The sequence below is a fragment of the Anas platyrhynchos genome, chromosome 12, assembly GCF_047663525.1.
Source record: "Anas platyrhynchos isolate ZD024472 breed Pekin duck chromosome 12, IASCAAS_PekinDuck_T2T, whole genome shotgun sequence".
Lineage (NCBI taxonomy): Eukaryota > Metazoa > Chordata > Aves > Anseriformes > Anatidae > Anas > Anas platyrhynchos.
Window position 1 is genome coordinate 19,182,069 of NC_092598.1, and position 13,855 is coordinate 19,195,923.

At 36.1% G+C, this 13,855-nt stretch overlaps 1 long non-coding RNA gene across 1 annotated transcript in view; it reads left to right on the top strand.

Moving 5' to 3' along the window:
• Positions 1 to 3,749: 3,749 nt before the first annotated feature.
• LOC101804338 (uncharacterized) overlaps positions 3,750 to 13,855 on the top strand; it is a 350,024-nt gene continuing 339,918 nt past the window's right edge. Inside the window, exon 1 of the long non-coding RNA XR_011812257.1 lies at positions 3,750 to 3,877. This is a non-coding gene — a long non-coding RNA (uncharacterized lncRNA). The remainder of the gene's footprint in view (positions 3,878 to 13,855) is intronic.

A 13,855-nucleotide genomic window follows, 5' to 3' on the forward strand; every position in this document is an offset into this window, starting at 1 on the left:
ACTATAGTACACAAAATGCTGTGATAGAAACTTTGATGAGACCAATAATCTGTATAAGGGCCCTTTGTTATAGTGAAATACAACTTCCCAGCCTAATACCAAAAATAGCTAACGGGGAAAGCATTCTCAGAATCTACCTTGCATTATGTTTCATAGGGAGTTTCAATTCCTAGAATATAATTGCATTATAGGTTGGATAGTGAGCTTAAATTAGGATGTACATTCTTATAACAAGGAAATGTACTCTCTTAGTTTTGCTACTTTAATAATGCTATTTCAACGTGACTTTGTATAATATTGTTAATTCTGTTCTGTACATATCTGCCATTGGTTGCTACCAATACGATTTGTCAAAATTTCCTCCATACATGATGCATTTAAAGAAAAACTGTAGGGGAAATGCTGTTGATTTTTTTTTTTTTAATTTTAAATTGTGTTGTCTTTGTCTTCATAGCATAAATTTCTTCTTCCATATGTAAGTCAGATCCATTTCTAGACCAACATTCCAAGTACCATAACAGCAGGGCACTAGAAACATCCACATACCAAGTAAGGATGAGGAAGAAGGGTGGGGAACTGACAGAAGGATATATACTTTAAAAATCTTTTGTTTCGTTACTGGAAATGATGTGCTAGTTGTAAATAAGAGGTGTTACCAACTGCTGCACTTTATAAGGTGGGGTGGCTTACACAAATGACCTTGATCAAGAGCATGCAGTGAAGATGTCTCTCACTCCTGCACTGGCAGAGATGAGTTTCCTTCAGCAGAAGGGTGCTAGTGGGTGTGGAAAGCACTAAAGCTGTTTATGAGAAACTGGTTCAGAACAGTCCAATAATCTCCCAAATGCCAGCCAGGTAGGACCCATCATAGGCATACTCTGAATGTAGTACCAAATACAAATTGTATTTGCCCTCTAAAAGAAACAAAACTTTCAAAGAGCATTACTTTCAAACCATTCATCATCATGTTTGTGTCAAATGTTTGAATATTTTTGTTAGTATGACTTTTAGGAAATATAAAATTTCATGAAAAACATTGCAATTTTTCATTTCCAGCTCTAGTAAATAAAATTCCATTGGAAATGTACTGAATGGATTTTTGCCACTAGCATCTATTTCTTTTGTTTTCCCTCTGTGACATTTGTGGAATAGTGTACTACTATACACTTAGATTATTCTAAAATTCTCTGTATTTTTCCTTAAATACCTAATCTTTTTCCCTCTAAAAGGATGACCCCTACAATTTAAACTCATATAGCCTAAGGGGTTATACTCGGTAATATTATTTATGATGAATATATTTATGCTCAGATAAATATATAAATGTTTATTCAGGGTGGAAACTAATCAAATAACTAATAAAGAAAAAATAACCCCAGGTGTTTTAACAGAAAGCCAGGCAAAAAACTTCCAAGATTATTTTAGGAGGCACAAATGCAATGTTGTTTAGTAGAAATCAGGTTTTTATTTTTATTTTTTTGTGGCAATGTTAACTATTAGGGTCATAATTAGGGAAAAGAATTGGTGTTTTCAAATGAAATAGGAAAAAATAGATTTTAACAGAATTCCCATAGTACCTCACTAAAGAGATAGACAAAACAGTCAGACCAGACTAACAAGCACTTAGGGAAAAAAATTAATCAGCAGAAAGCAGGCTGCTTTGTCTCCTTAGCTATAGACATAATCAATGAATGCTCTTTTGTTTATCAATGGAAGTTGGGTATGGTTTGGTTAGGGAGATGATGAACTTCTTCAGAGACAGGACCTCTTGAGTCCTTCACAGGACTGTGATGGTTCATGCTCTTGCTAACCAGAGCAGCAAGACAACCTTTTGACCTGTGTACTAGTTTAATTTCTTTAAAAAAGAAATACAAGCAATTAAATGAGAGATGATGAGATTATTAACAATCAGTGAGATGCTTACCTGGAAAATGTGTCAGCAAGTGGTAAGAACAAAACAAGCCCAAACCCAACAACATAACAAAGTTACAACCCTGGATGTGTAGAAAATTAAAACTGGAGTGTGAGCTGCCCCAAAAGCTGTTTTGGAGAGTGTTTTATCTAACTTTTTACTAAATCCATTGCTGTAAATAAAGCTAAGCCTGGTATACTTTTTTCTCTATTCTAAATTTTATATCTAAATACTTCAGCTGAAGGTTTAAAAAACCTTTAAAAAAACCTTCTCGTTAGTTTTTTTTTTTTTTTTGGTAACGTGCAATGTTTTAAATCTGAAAAGAGGTTAGTTAAAACTGCATTTTAATTTCAGTAGGCAAATAGCTGTAACTTTCCAATTTTGATTCTTATATGTAGGCAGAAGGATCTAGAGCTAGATCAGTTATATCTGGCTGATTATTGCATGTTCTGAGCACATTCCTAAGGTTTCAGGCTGTAGATGGCCCTTTAGAAGGACTTTTATTTTCCCTAAGCTCTGTGATTATACAATAATATTTTTGATTTTGGAAAATATTTACCATTTAAGATAAATGAAATTTATCATGTTTTACAAATGAATTTAATGCTGGCGGATGAGTTTGACTGACAGTCCTATGGTCAGAATGCTCTATTTCACATCCCAGAACAGATATACCAGCAAGTAATGATGTGCTGTAACTTAAAAATTCATAGTGAAAATTCAGTGTCTTGCTTTATTAATACTAGTCAGGTATTACATCTGTTCTGCTAATGCAGCCAGTAAAGCACACGTCTCTCCTGTGATACGGTGACTTCTTTTTATTAAGGTGGAGATCTGTGTACATATAAAATGTGATTACATAAACAATTTGTATAGCTTTTGCCTGAAATTTCTGTAAAACGCACTTACTGCAGCTGGTAACCATAGCAACAGGCAAAGGAGGCTCGTTTAAATTTGTTAGTTCACTCTGGGAGAGGCTTTATATTTTGTTGTCTTTTCCTTCAGATAGGCCACATGCTGGTGTAGCATCCCCACACAATTTACATCTCACATAAATCAGGGCATTGGGAGGTACAGCATGTTCCTCTCATGTAAATCACGTACCTGCGTGCTCGGCTGTGGCACTTCCTGATTCCTCTGAGCTACATTGGTCATGTTTTGTGTGCGAGGCTGTAAAGATGATGTCATGAGCACTCGTACTTTATTTGTCCTACTTCCCTCTTCTAACATGTGTCTTGCTTATTTATTAAAAAATATTTTTTTAAAGGCATGCTCTAACTCAAGGTGAAAACATCAGGAAATGTGGGTGGACATAAAAAGTACAGTATCCTGCCAAGCTAGACAGCTTTATATATCAAAATACAGTTAGGTCTTTCAAGTTATTGCACAGAAGTGGAAGCCATACCAACATGCTGCACAGAGTAAATGTCATTAGCTGAAATAGGATGTCTGCTGAAATAGAAAACTAGTAAAGAGTATGTGTAGGGTAAGTTCTAATGGAAGAAGAGACTGAAAATAAGTGAACGATAGCTACATTCATCACAGACTTGTGTTGAACCTTATTCCTGGTAAGTATTTAGCTACTGAAAACAGCTGGTTCACAGCAAGAGAAAGATCTTCACAAAGCTGTTGTCCACCAGTGGTCCCTGTTATACTTGTAACTGTGGACAAGTAAACGGGACAGGCTCTGCAGGCTTTGAAGTTCCTACAAAATATGAGAAGCCATGATGATTACAGATGTTTTCTTTCTTGTGTGTAGGTTAGATTTGCATAAGCACTCAGCTGAAATAAATCACACCTGTAGCCAAATGACCCAAAGTCTTTATTTGGGTAAGGATTTAACAGCAACAGCAGACCTGAAGCAGCCATACCTTGTCTGTTCCGTATGGCTCTGCTGTTTGCCTGCTAGAAACGAGCATCTGAGAACATCCCGCTGGATGCTGCCAGAGATGGTAATTCACTTAGGTATCTCATCTGCATACAATGCAATGAAAAGTAGCTTAAAATTAGGTAACAAAAAGGTACATTTACTACATATAAAGTCAGTCATATATGATCTTTCTGATTTTCCAAGAGTCTGTGGAAAGTTTCAGTTTCCCCCATTTGTCTCAAGTCCCTTCTTCTGCACCTACAACAGGGTATGGATGCTGCAGAAGCCTTGAAGTCTTTGCAATCTTAGTTTTCTCCTTAATTGTGATAACATTTAATCATAGTGCATTAGATTGATTTGATTTTTTTTTTTTTTATTACTGCTATCTGGTTAGGGGAAAAAACATCATAATGGCAACACAGAATGGTAACCAAAATATTATTCCGCAGAATTTGTGCTCTAGCAGATGTTTCTCTTACATAAGTGCTGCAATCAGTACAAAGAATAAGGAGCTACATGGCTTTTGTGCTGAAATGTGCATGGGAGGCTTTTTCATTTTATTAAAAAAAAAAAAAAAAGTAGCCAAGTAGCCTGTGAGACTCAAATCCAACTCAGCACTGTGATTCAGAAGAGTGTCAGGTGAATGATTCCTCCTGGATGACCTTGCTCATTCATAAAAAGAACAGGAGTAATTTTCTTCTTCAATAGAAAATCTAGTGTTTTCCTAAAATTCATCTTGTGATTATGATATATGATCTATACTTTCCTGAAGCGAATTCATTGGAAGTCAAGTCTATATGACATTTCTCGAAAGAGTACAAATAGCACAAGCAGTTGTCCTGTACTCCATGCTAGCAAGTAGAAACTTGTAGCCAGCAGCTCAGCCATTTTGTTTCTGGTAGGTCTAGGTTCAACTCTCTCTTCTTTTAGTTTCTTTCTCTGCTGTTGCAGCATCTTTTCTACTCAAAAAGAGTAAGCCAGGAGCAATTTATTTCTTCTCTGTCTTTATCCTTTTAAACTTTCTACTTTAATGTTCCAACAAGCATGTTAGTCTTTTCAGATTTTTCCTGTACCTGATGTACCTAAATTATATTATCTGCCGCAGTGTTCTGAGCTATTTACACTTCGTGTTTTGTCACAGTTTCCTAGCAGATATGTGCATGACCTCTCTTCTCTAGGTGCACTACAGTCCACCATATACCATCTTGTGGCACACTGCACTTTCCCTATGTTCTTGGTTGTTATTTTGGTATTTTTCACTACCATTTGGAATTATTTTACCAACGTTAGGCTAAATCTTTCTCTGGAATTTAAGCATGTCAGTTTTTAATGGTCTCAATTATTGAACTATTCTTTGAGCTCTGGAATAATAAATATCTCTCTCATATTTCATTCACCATGTCACTCACCCCTGTGAAAATGTATTTAGGTCTCAGGGATGTGCTCCAAATACTTTCATGAATGTTAAGGCAAACAACTTATTCAGGCCTTCAGCAACACCAGCCTTATCTGTCACTATTAGTGTATTCATGTTCCTTAATGACCCCGTTGACTTCTTTTTTATTCTGGCTGCTTGCTTCTTTTTCATGTTTATCATTACTCATTTTGAAAAATGTCCTTTGTATTTGCATTTTGATGAATATTCTTATCATTCCTAAAGCACTCAACTAGCTGTGATCAAAACCAGCACTAAACAATTTTATTATCTTGTTAATATTACTTAAACAATCAGGTTTCTGGAACCAAGCTATCAGCTGTGCTGTTGTTTTTTTCTTTTATTATAGACATTACATTTTCTAAGTTTTTTATTTTTCAGTTCATTTCAGTACTATTTCTGTTATTCTCAGGTATGTGATCCGAATCACCAAAGACTCACATCCTTTAGAAGTACTGTTTCTTAAAAGTGTATTCTCAGATAATCCATACCATCAAAAAATCAGTAGCACATAATGGGCATCAGTGTTAGTACATTCTCCCCAGGAAATCCATCGTGGAGAAATTTAGATTTTTCTTTATATTTATGCAGAAAAATCACCATTACTTATCCTTGGAGTGTAGGGCTATATGAATAAAAGCTGATGGTCACATGAAGAAGCAGTTTCTAGGCTGTTAGATGTCTTTTACGATCACTTACTGTGTTTCTCATTTAAAAACAGGCTTGCTTTTAGCTGTGGTAGTGCACTGAAAGCATAGCACAGCTCGTTGCTAAGCAGAATGTGCACCTCAGTTCTACGACAAAGTGCAAGTAAAGTATCTGTGAGCTTTAACCTCCCCCAGACATGTATTAAATCAAAAATATAAGAGTTAAAATATAATTAAAAATTCTGAAATGAAGTCCTTTTTGTAGTCTTGGTGCCTGGATCTTTGCTTTGTGGTTTCTATAAAGGTTTATGTATTTTACCTCCTGAGGTGCTACAGTGCGAGTTTTGCTTAAGATAACAAATACTGGTATTGTGGCAAATGCCATTGAATGCAGCTGTTAGCATGCCAGTCACTTGCTGTATTATTTTCTCTTTCCAAAAAAAGCATTCATTTCCTCGTCATACAGCTTTCTTTTGAGGTTTTGATTGTTTGCATTACAGTTGGATCCCTAACTTCAGCACTTAAAATAGACAAGACTGATAAAGGGGAAGTGAAGGGGTAAATGGCAAATCATAAACAGAGAGAGAGGGACAGTGGTTTTCCCAAGGTCACACAAAATGACTGTAGGAGAACTGGGATCAGTCTAATCATCCTTTATTCAGTCCCTATTTTCTGGACAAGAGCATTTTGGTATCAATACATGACACAAGTGTTTCTATCTGTGATGATTTTATTATCCATAAAGAATTAACATCTTACTGAAAAAAAAAAATTACTAAATTTTGTGACCGATTTACTTGCTTCTTTAAACTGAATTCAGCTTTGTCAACAGAAGCGTATGGACTTCTCACTACTTGTTTCAATGGATGAATTATTTGAAGTATTTGCCTGTATCAAATCCAAAATGGCTACCAATGGCAGTACCTTAAATAACCTGCTCTTTCAGTGCTCTGAAGTTATGCTCCAGGCCTCTTAATCTTATTCTAGTTTATGAAGATAGTTTGTAAATTGACTTTTTTTTTTTTTTTTTTTTTTTCCCATGTGGAAATTTTAAGTCTTCATCAGGAAAACAGAAACAAAAAAGGCATACATACATTTCAATGGTGTAGATAACTTCTTTTCTGGATAGCTTGACTTCCACATTAATGCCTATTAAACTTGCTTCAGCTGGGAAACATTACTTTATTTTGAAGTTCTGTCACATGCTTAATGTTTTGTCAGTAAGATTACTGCAATATCTCATGCCATCTGTCACATTCCCTTCTCTCAGCAGGGACTCTTTTCCAGTTTAAATTTATGAAGTCTAAACCCTTAACATGAAAGAGTACCATTCTTGGGCTTTTTGTTGCTTGGGCAGCAGGCTATGCTAAAGAAAAAGGAACGTTGTATAAGATTTTGGGGGGTTATTGGTTTTAAATTTGAACACAAAACTTTCTACAAATACCAGATAGTACAATAGTCTTTGACGTATTCTTGGTTTCTGGACTGCTGTTGTTGTTTGCCACAATACAATTTGTGTGTTCTGAAGAGCAGTTGCTGCCTTCCTTGTTCTTGCTTCTAAGAACTATTTCCACATGCAAATACTTTTTGAGAATGATATTCATGCAGTGCATGGGAGTTAAATTACAATACCAAGTGTACAGTGTCTGGCATGCGTGCTGCATAGTAATAGCTGATTCTGCCTAGTCTGCTGAAAAGACTGGCATCCCTACAAGTCACTGGATACTGCAGCTGCATTTCTGTGTGCTACAGAACTCTCTTGTAGGAGGTAGGAAACTGTCAAAATGCTTTGACAATTAACTTAAGAAGATGTTTAAGTCTTCACCCAAAATCTTTATGCTGGTGTAATGTAATTTCTACTGGCACAGGATAGTTAACCGAATATTCCTGGCCAAATTCCAGCTGAGATAAAATGTCATCAGACCTAAAACTTCCTTGCACAACCAGATTGAAAAAAGTGCTTCCTTCCAGTTTGGTGCAAACACATATTGCACTATTGATGTAATAGCTGTCATCAGTGTTCTCTCATACTGCTATGAATCCAGCTAAGTTTTGGCATGTCATTCGTTTCTTAACACCCCTATATTCTTAACACCTCTTTATCCCCAAAAGGCAGTGGAGTATCAAGAATGTATCAGTCAAATTAAATACCTATGCTTCTGCTGCAATTCATTAAATATTCTTTCTGAAAACAAGTAATGTTTGCAAAACATTTCTTTAAGACACACTTTTGTGTAGATTTAAAAGCTAATAGATTTCTTTGTATACAAAAATATGAGGAATGAAATTATTTGGGAGTGAGAATCTTTCCCAAAGCTGGGCTAAGATCTTCATCTAGCAATTGGATTATAGTTAAGCAAGTGCATTTCTTCTGAAGGCTTTGACAAACATTGCACTGATTAATTTTGTTTGAATAACCCTTCTGTTATGTTTCAGTAATTCTGGAGTATTAGTGTGTGGGAACATTAGGAATCAAAACATGCTCCTTTTCCCCTAGCACTGGCTTCAATTCATGCCTTTCGTGTTTGTATCCAGGAATATCTTTGGAGGGTTTAAATAGCTGCAGTCTGAGCTCTGTGAATCACTGGAGGAGAAATGAAGACAAGCAAATGAATATTTAACAAACTTGTAGACTTGTAGCAGTGTGGAAACAATTTCACAGGTGTTTATTGTTGTGCCTTCAGCAGCTAGTGAGATATACATCAGTACTTACAATCTATTCTGCAAGGACTAATCAGAGTGTAACAAGGCTACTGTTTATTTCACTTAAAGTATTGTATTACTCAGTCCTTTGCATCCACCTGTAAACAGCTTTGTAAAACAAACCTTTTTTTTTTTTTTTTTTATAGCAAGTTATACAAATTCTGTTCATTTGCTTACTTATGTTGGAAGTGATTTCCTTGAGCATGAATTTTCCTGCAAAGCAGAATAAAACCCATGTTCATAACCAACAAATGTATTTTTGAAAATCCTGTGTTTTATTTTTGATTTATTTTTTAATGTATTGGAATGTAGTTGTGAGGAATGTCATGTCTACTGTGAGAGTTTGTCATGTCTCAGTTGTGAATCTGGTATTCCACAGCTCTTTAATTTTATGCATTTGCCTGTGGTTAGAAACAAAACTAAGTTTGAAATGGAGTTAGGAAATTTCAAATGGACAGCTTTGTGGGCAGTCCTAATTTTTCAGCTTTTAATATCAATAGTGTGTTTTGAATCTGGGCCTATAGAAGAAAAAAGATGTTTTTGGAGACTCTCATAAACTACGTAGATCAAAGGCAGAACTTAAGTTTCCGTTAGCAGGGTAAGTAACAGAGGCATGTGTTTTAACTCCAATTTAAATGACTTGTGAATTTGCTCCGTATTCTAGCAAATGTTGCTGCTCTTACAGCTCTAGCTGATTACAAGCTGAGAAGTCCTTAACCTGGTTCTGAGGTAGCTCTTCTCAATGCTGGTTCTTTCTCTATTTGATTCCAGCAGCTGCAGCTATGCAACTGGGACTGCCCATACAGATTTTCTTTCATGTGCTAAAGAATTTGACAATCCATGACAAAGTCTTCGCTGTTAGACAGGACTACAGGCAGACAGAGAGGTGCCAGAAAACTTAGTTTGGGAGGCTTCAGGAGTAAAAATGACTAAGTCTGGTTCTGACTTGTGCTAGATTGTGCTTTTTGTCAAAAGTACTTGTTAGGCGCGGGTAATTTTCAATTCAGAATTAGAGTTAAATTAAAGAGTTAAACTTTAAATGGAACTTTTACTGGGAAGGTGAACTTAGACTCCTGTATTATTTAGAAAAACAACTTTGCCTTTGAAATTTGTGACGTTTGTCTCAATGTTCTTTGTGATTAAGGATGGCTGCATAAAAAGAATTTATGCTTTCATTATCATGTTTCACTCCCAATTGAAACAACCTTCCCATATGGACTATTTGAGTTAAAAGAGGTAATACACCTTACAACAAATTCTATGTGTACTATTCAAAGCCTGAAATATATGTGCACAAAATATCTATTTTCAAAATAGAAGTACTATCTGGTATAGAGCTGAAATCCTTTGCTTACAAAAGCTTAAGTTAGGCTATGCTTAACCTTTGTATTCATACAGTGAGCAGAGAAGGGAGCAAATTTTGTTAGTTTCTGTTTTGCTTTATTTCCATTTATCCTCATTTCAGTTGTGGTTCAGTATGGGGTTTTGCACAACCAGTATCTTCATACCTAGGATGTATACTCAGACACATGGCCGAGGCAGCCACTTGCAGCACTAAGCACCCATCTCTGTTGGAATGCGAAAAGGGGTGCCTGTCTGCTGTGCTTCATGTGCTACTAAACTAGCCATTCATGTAGGTGCAATTATTCTGCCAGCCAATCTGACCAACAGGCCAGAAACTGGAGTGTCATGCATAGTGAATAATCAAGGACCTCCCTAGCATTGCCTTTTTTTCCCTTACCAGCCTCAGGACATACAGCATGAGGAGAAAAAACATTCCTAAGTTCCACATCTATTTGTGTCCTAGAATCACATGTATTGAGGTTGTATTTAAAAATGTTATCATTCACATAATGGAAATATAGGTTCTATCATTATTTTTAGTTAAATTAACTGATTTGTTTGAAATTGTAGAGTTTGAAATACCTTGCAGCATGTACATGCATCATATAAAAACTGAAGCATTGTGACCAGCAGGGTATGTTCAACTGTGTTAAATCTTAGACAGAAAGACACCTGAGGATTACTTTTCTGCATAGTGAACTGCCATTCAACGAGACACTGCATAAGAAACACAAGTGAGTATTAAGTCCTAGAGAGGTTTTTATGTATAGCAGTATATTTTTAGTTGCAAATTTTCATTATATTGTCAAAAACCACAACACGTTAAATGACAATGGTGATACGTAGTGATGCCACTGCTAATATTTAATACAAGATTTTTCTTACACTGGATACTTAAAGCCTCTGTCTATGGACAGTTAATCTGCATTAGCTCTACTTAAGAAAAGAGGATCAGTCAAACAACAATCTGTTTTAATTATAATCAACTTAGTAAAGCTAAGAGCACCTTACAGGGGCAGGCCTCCATCATATTCTGAACTGCACGCATACAAAGCAAAGACAAGTCAATGCCAACAAATCAGAGAGAAATGTCCTTTTCTGCAGAGGAATATAAAGTAAATAGCTTTTAAAGAACAATCTTGAGTTAAAGCTCTGATATCCAGACAGGATTAGCTCACGACAGATGGATTTATTGGAGGACTAATAAGGCCCAATAATTTTTTTGCATATTTTGGTCATGTGGTGCAGTGATAGGGGCAAGCATTCCCACCTCTTCCCTTGGAGTTCCAGTAGTTTTGTTGCAGTCACTTGTATACCTTCCAGTATTGGCACTGCAATGTACCAAAGATAACAGTACAAATTCTTTCTCAGCTTCCTACTGCCTTGGACTGTTGGAATATCTTTTGCCTTTCCATGACAGAGAAAGACACATGCTTCACTAGTATCCTGATTTATGCCAAGAAGTCGATTTTCTGTGCTTCTTCAGTGTGTGGTGTGTAAGAGAAATAAAGAAGTTTGTTCCTCTTTCCTTTGTGCCAAAGTGTTGATTCCTGGGTTCCAATGCACCTCCAGTTAACTGGCCCAGCATCAGCAGCTCTCCCAGAGTTACAAACGTTTTGGTAGCTGCCACTTCCAGCTGAGAGCTGTAAGAATGTTGGCTGAAAAAGTGACAGGAACTTCCAGGGTGAAATGACTCTGCATGCTTGTTATTTTATGTGCTTTGTAAAACCACACGAGTCCTGGCAAGCTGCACAGACGAACCTGGTTTAATTAATGCTATCTGTAATATCTCATTCTATTTTTTCAGCCTATTCTTGATATTCATTAGGTTGAGATCATGAAAAAGAAGCATGTAGTTGCATCATACAATTGGTTGCATGTGGAAGGAATCTGGGATGTTAAGTAGCTGTGTTCGTGGTCTGCTGAAGCTTTACATGGATTGGAAAACAGCATAATTTGCTGAGAGGGTATTTTGCTGGTGCCAAAATAACAAAGTGATAAAACACCTAATACCAATCTCAAGCTGGTGAGTTTTGTGCTACTGAAATCAAGGGATAATATCTACCCCTGTACACAAGGGTATTGAGTTGCTTACAGACCCAAACAGCGAAATACTGCAGTTTGTGCATGCATGTATGTATTTGTTTATTTAAAACTAGGGTCATGTCTACATTAAAGAAATACTGGAAACTTTCTCAAATGGAAACTCACCTTGCAGTAATGTTTTCTGTTTTTAAACTGAAACTAATTTTACTGAGGAAAGTGTTCTTGCTGGCTGTGGCTACAAGGTTCTGTAAAGTTATTAATACTCTTTGCATTTTATTTATTATTATTTTATTTATTATGTTAACAAGAACTTTGAACTTAGGCTTCTGTGTGCAGAAGAAGGACTTTTGAAGAAGTTAGAACATGTTTTAATCAATTGGCTACTGTAGGCAATTATGAAAAATATTTGCACAGGCAGTGAGCCATGTTTTTTTTTTTTTTTAATATATTTTTGTATATTTAATAGGCTTAGTGTTTAGGCTCCCTGCCCAGGTTTGGAAGAGGAAGAGCTATCCTGAAGCTTGCAAATGCAGTATGCCTTGTTGTATGTTCTCTTGTTACAGGATTTTGCCTTTGGCTCAGTTTCAGGTTCAAACAAACTTGAAGGAGTAAAATAAATGCTAAGATAAACTTCTTGAAGTCATTGGAATTATATCAGGAGTCCTTATTAGGTCTTTTTAAATTTGGCTTGATATTCTTATCAAAATCGTACTCAGGTTTCTCTTTCAGAAAATTGGTGGTCCTTAGTTTCCCAGGCAGCTAATGACAGTAAGAGGTGTTCAGACTTGCTTAGGCTCAGTTGCAGATAATTTTGATGCTGAGCCTCTCGTTCTGTTTTTAAACATTTATATAACGACAGCAACTTTAAAAATAATCTGTAATAAGTTTTGTGACCATCACAGAGATGATACCATCTGAGTCTTGAAGTGCTTAGAGCTTTGTAGTGACTGTCTGATGTAGCTCTACTACATACTGTCAGTGAACTGTTACAGGAGATGTACTACTTATATAGCAATAAGCAAGCCAGGTAGATTTATTTTTTGGCTTCATATGAAGTTTTTCTGTAATTCCAGAAATATTCCTAAGTGAAACTACTATAGGATGACTTCGTTATTTGGCTTTGGGACAACCCAAGTAGAGAAGGCTGCCAAGCCTATTGTTTGGCAGTGCTCACCGTTTTTATGTTTCATCATCAAAGCTAGATCTTTGTTACATGAGTAAGTTTTGTAGAATAATGTGTAATTTGTAAGGTGGGAGTTTAGTTGCACTACTGGAAAACTGCTTTTCCCCTTGGTAATGTGATGTTAATTACTGAAGACACAGATGAATACTTTGTATGTGCATAGGACTGTGAAAGCATTAATAAATAACATCTCTAGTGATCAACTGACAGAATGGCAAATACGTAGGTGTTACAGTGAACAGATGGATTCTCTGTCAGTCAGGTTCACTCTGGCAGTAAAAGGGTCAAATGTGTCTTACACTATTTTCTTATAGAGAAATGTCTTCCTGCTTCCCTCAAGTAATGAATAAAGAACTAAGTGATTATGACAGTGTCTTTTCTTTCTCCTTCATTCCTGGGCTTTGGGAACTGAACAACATTTTATTACTTTTAGGGGCTGCTGAAAGGTAAATATTGTGAAACCTCAGGCAGGGAAAAAAATCTCCCATTCCCTAAAGAAAAGCAGAAAAGCTGTATGGATAGAGATCTTATAACCTGAAAACCCATTTCAAGGTCAATTTTTTGCTTTACATGAAATGTGCCAAGCCATTGTGTCCTTAGGAGTTTTATGTTCTTTCTGAAAACAGCAATAACCGAAAACTTGAAGGGATTTGCAAAATCTTTCCATGCCAGTTGTTTGTTGTGGAATTTGTTTGCCTTGTTTTTTTATCTCTGT